The sequence below is a fragment of the Mizuhopecten yessoensis genome, unplaced genomic scaffold, assembly GCF_002113885.1.
Source record: "Mizuhopecten yessoensis strain PY_sf001 unplaced genomic scaffold, ASM211388v2 scaffold8399, whole genome shotgun sequence".
In the NCBI taxonomy this organism is placed as follows: domain Eukaryota; kingdom Metazoa; phylum Mollusca; class Bivalvia; order Pectinida; family Pectinidae; genus Mizuhopecten; species Mizuhopecten yessoensis.
In genome coordinates this window covers 219,904-224,941 of record NW_018407528.1, presented here as the reverse complement: position 1 = coordinate 224,941, position 5,038 = coordinate 219,904, and the positions used below count along the sequence as shown (strand labels likewise).

The 5,038-nt window shown below is 38.1% G+C and overlaps 1 long non-coding RNA gene across 1 annotated transcript in view; it reads right to left on the bottom strand.

The window, feature by feature from the left end:
* Nucleotides 1-172: 172 nt before the first annotated feature.
* LOC110455896 overlaps nucleotides 173-5,038 on the bottom strand; it is a 21,172-nt gene continuing 16,306 nt past the window's right edge. The window contains exon 2 of the long non-coding RNA XR_002463518.1: nucleotides 173-852. This is a non-coding gene — a long non-coding RNA (uncharacterized LOC110455896). The remainder of the gene's footprint in view (nucleotides 853-5,038) is intronic.

Here is a 5,038-nt window from a genome sequence, read left to right as displayed (position 1 = left end):
CTGATACCCACTATCTTTAATGGACTATTGCCAATCGAAGTAATCATTTCAATATTCAAATTAGCGTCCTGCGTTCATCACCTGCATATATTGTAGTTTTTTCCGCACAGTGTTCTCCCTATCGAATGGAAAACCGGATAAAATACAACATACAGAACTTAAACCACCAATCGTCCATTCACGCTTTTAATAACAACATATGAAATAAAGAAAAAATGAATGCAACCAGATGTCAGTTTCACGCCAATGCCCCATCGGTAAGGCGATTTACACGGCCAGATTACCAGCCTGTTGGGTTAAATCGTGCATTGGCATTTTGCCGTTTTTCAAGCAACTGATTTAACATCGACTGAATTCTTATATTCTCAAGTTCTCTCTGTACGTCTTCGTTCGTACTTCGTTTTTTCCGCTTCCATCCAGTGGGGTTTAGCTTAAGCGGCCCTCTTTTCGTTTGAATGTTTGTTTGATGGTGTTGGTCTTTATCGGATAAAAGTTTAATACAATATAACAGCTGATGCATGCCGGTTGACGTCAAGGACAGACACTGCTGCAGTAGGCCCGAGGGCTGCGATACTAGTCCGGCCCGGAATAGATCCCAGTCTCCCTCCGACGGGTTAGTTGTGTATTCATACCGGTCACTCACGACAACATTCGTCCCTTCGTTGGCGAGCGTCTGCATCATGACGTCACCCAGACTAAGCGAATTTGACTGATCTGTGCTAGGTGTTACGTCAGCGTCATATCCGTTCCGCTCTCCACTGACTTTGAGAGTGTATGAACCACGGCTGAATGGCGGGAAGGCGAGGCATGTCTCTACCAGAAGAGCGATAAGGGCTAGGGATCGTATCATATCTACAACACACAAAAGAGTACAGCAATCAGTATCAAATATAGTAATATCATTAACACACGTACATGTCTCAGTCTCAGAAAGTCTGGAAGCTTGTCTGACAGATATCAGTATCTGGATGAACGCCAACATGCTTAAACGTAATCAGGAAAAGACGGAACTAATCGTCTTTTCCCCAAAGTGCCAGCAAACAATGGCACTCCAGCTCAAGGTCGGTGCCAGAACTATTGAGACTGTTCCAGCTGTTAAAAACCTAGGGGTATACTTTGATAGTTCACTGAACATGGAGAAACAAGTGAACGCTATTGCCAAATCCTGTTACTACCAGATCAGGAACGTCGGCTGTATTCGGCAGTTTTTAACTGCAGATGCATGCAAGATTTTGGTGCATTCACTTGTTACCTCTAGGTTGGATTATCTGACAAACTAACTAGTCGTCTGCAGAGGGTCCAGACCACTGCAGCACGGCTAGTTACTCGTACTCGAAAGAGAGAGCACATCACACCTGTGCTCTATTCGTTGCACTGGTTACCTGTACGATACAGGTCGCAGTACAAAATTCTGGTGTACACATACAAGGCACTGAATGGAACAGCTTCTCAGTACATACAGGAGCTTGTTACCCTGTATCAGCCGTCACGATCACTGCGGTCGGAGTCAGAATCTTTGATGTTTGTCCCAAAATCTCGTACTGTGAACTACGGAAACATATGCTTTGGAAGGGTTTCGGCTACGTTGTGGAATAGCTTACCATCTGCAATTAGAAAGTCCAATACCCTGCCAAAGTTTAAGAGGGACATCAAAACTCACCTCTTCACGTCTGCATTTTAGAATCTTTGCAAAGACGTTACGTAAATACCACCCTTTTATTTGTTCAATTATGCGCACATTGCTTGCTTAAATGTATAAAAAGTGATTGCAAGCCTTTGTTATTTTTTCCGTTTTCACAATTATAACCATTACTATTATCCATATGTTGTAAAGCGCTTTAGAGTAATTTTACAAATCATAAAGGGCGCTAGATAAATGTTGTATATTATTATTATTATTATTATTATTATTACGTAACTACAAAACAGTACATCAATCAGTATCAAATAGGCCTAGAGCAATATCAATAAAATATGTAGAACTATCAATTTGATCGGTTCTTATCTGCGAAACGTCCCAGCATTCAGGATCAAATATAGTATATTAGCTGCAAACAGTAGAACGGCCGGGATGAGAAATCGGTCAATATCTACAGCACATAACATAACAACCAACGACCTAGATATCGTTAATTATCAACAAAAACTACAGTAAGTAGAACTATCAGAATTAAAGATAAACACATTTTACAACCCGCCAAACACGAGAGCAAACAGGACCGTACCTAACCTATTACACAAAACAGGAGAAGCGGTCGTGTTCATTCCATATCAACAACACACAACGGTATTGTATGCTGTCATGACACGTTGCGTTGTTCGTAGTGTTGGATTGTTGAACACACTCGGTGTACTATTGGTTTTCCCTGGTCCAATACATCGTATTCCTACTTTACAAAGAACACTTTCAAAAGGTGCCTCATTTTTATTTTGTTTTTTGTTTTTTTGTTTGACGATCATTGCAATGATATTGTTGATTGTGTTACTCGCACTATTCTACATGTTGTGCTGATGTTATGAAGATAGTAAAACAACACGTCAACCGATCTTTATAACAAAGCTTTCGATAGGGCGGTAAAACAATGGCCGGCAATATAAGTATCTGATAAATGTATACCGTAACCCACAAAGCAGATATATCATTAGTTATTTCAGCTCGGGAATCGAAATAAAACACAAAGATTCATTAACAACGTGTGCGCGTGATAAAGACTCGATCCCGGTCACACAGATTGCCTGGGGACTGGGGGTCCGCCGGGGGTGTGGCTTTGTGCCGGGCCTCTTACAACAGGCGTCATACTGTCGCCGTATCGTTTACTGTAGTTGTACTTGTGAGTTGGGGATTGATCGGAGCGTCACAGAACTCGCAGATCACTACTTATATAGGTATCTATTATCCTGTTGTAGTAGGTTGAAAACAACTCTTTGTATGAGAGATCGGATTAGGACGATTGATGGAACGCCACGCGGTACCATAACAATTATAGTAAGACTATCCTCTGGTTTTATATAAGCTATTTACTCGGACAGGCTTATAACGTCAACTGTTCTAGTCCGGTCATCCTCCCATTATGTACCTGCTACGTGTACTCATGGCACAGACTCATACAGCCCATTGTCATTGCTTTATGCATGATTCTGCATCAGCTAAAAAGGTTAGAGAGATTATGTCAACAACATTTTAATCATTTTCCTTCAAACATCCGCTCGTAATTGCACAGACTTACAAACACCATTGTTATTCTGAACATTTGAAGATTTGTTTTTAGAAAACGGTTTTCAGTGGTACACTTTTTTAACATTTATCTGGAAATGTATACTTTAGAATTTGGAAATTGTTGATTAGTGAACATGGAAATAAAAATGGCAAGACTAACAAGGTTCAATGTTAGAGTGACAGGAGAATTCAACACAATAATTTCCCCTAGGGGGATCCTTCTTTTCTCCTTTTTTCCTTTTTTCCTCTATCCTGCTCTTTGTTTTTGACATTGTCTGTAATAATCCGCTTTCATATGACCTCGGCTGTTCCAACTAAGCTCCCCCGTACAAATCCCCTTGATCTATAGGTGATGGTTACGATTACACTAACCTTACAGTTGAACGTTTCTTATGTAAAATGGGAAACTATTCCCCGGTTAATTCAGGTTCCACCGTAAAAACCGTTTGAAAATGTACAAATGTAATATAGTGTAGTTTGTTTACAGGGCCGACAGGACGATAAATCCCTTTTAACATCTCCTTAAGGTAACTGTCATTATTTCGACACAATGACACTATTTTCCTAGCTAAAAGATATTATAAAACAAATTATTTACCAAAATGAGGAATAAATGCACAAACTTAACGCCAAAAACGTAAGCTGTATGTCACTAGCATCGTCGAAAACACCAAATGAAAGGCCATTGGCGTAACTTTATGGGTTTTTTATCGTTCACCAATCAAAACGTCGATTAGAATTCAACGAGGACACATTTAAAGGTATGCGCGTGCTCTCGTCGAGACATGTCCTATATCACCGATATCCTCCATGGTACAAAAACATCTCACTAATGACCATACCATCTTTGAAACGTTACCGTAGCGACAATTTCGTTCCATTAAAGACTTTATATTGTATTTGTACTTATAGATCCAACGAAATGCATGTTTTACTCTTCTTTAGATAATTTACAACTTAGCTGAGGCTAAAAAAAAAAAAAAATCACACTAACGAATTTTTACAACAGATTTTATCAATGCGTTACGTTTACAAATTCAAAATCAAATTGTACTTTAATAATGTAAATCCTGTAATACTACACTGATCATCAGTTAATTAATGTTACACTAAGGCATCATTCGTACATCACATGCTTTAATAACAAACAAATCAGATATAGTTCGTCGATTTCAATAATAATAACGTAAATAAGGTATTTGAGACAGTCTCAAGACAACACGTTTCATATTTCACTATTTTTGGTAATTTGCATTATATGTACAGGATTTTTTTTTTAAAAAAATTAATTAAACTTAAAGCACTTATCATGGCATGGAACAGAAGATCACTTACTCCTATAGGTAGAATCCATCTGATAAAATCTTTAATGATATCACAATTTAACCATTTATTTATTGCATTGCCAAATCCTGATGATCTTTTTTTGAATCAATTAAATAATATTCTCTTTAACTTTTTATGGAACAGTAAAACTGATAAAATAAGGAGAGATGTGATATTTCAAAATTATTTTGAAGGGGGTCTTAAAATGGTTAATATAAGGTCATTCATTGATTCCTTAAAATTAGGGTGGATACGGAGATTATATCAGAAGTCGGGCAAGTGGCAAGTTATCTTAGAAACACATCTTGACTTACATATGCTATCTCATTGTGGAAGTGATTACATTTCAATATGTCTTAATAAGTGCACAAATTATTTTTGGAAAGATGTCTTTAAAGCATGGAGAAGGTTTAATGAAAAGGAGCGGGTGAAACAAATTAATGAAAGTTGCATCTGGAAAATGCCATTATGGTACAATAGGAATTTTACTATTGG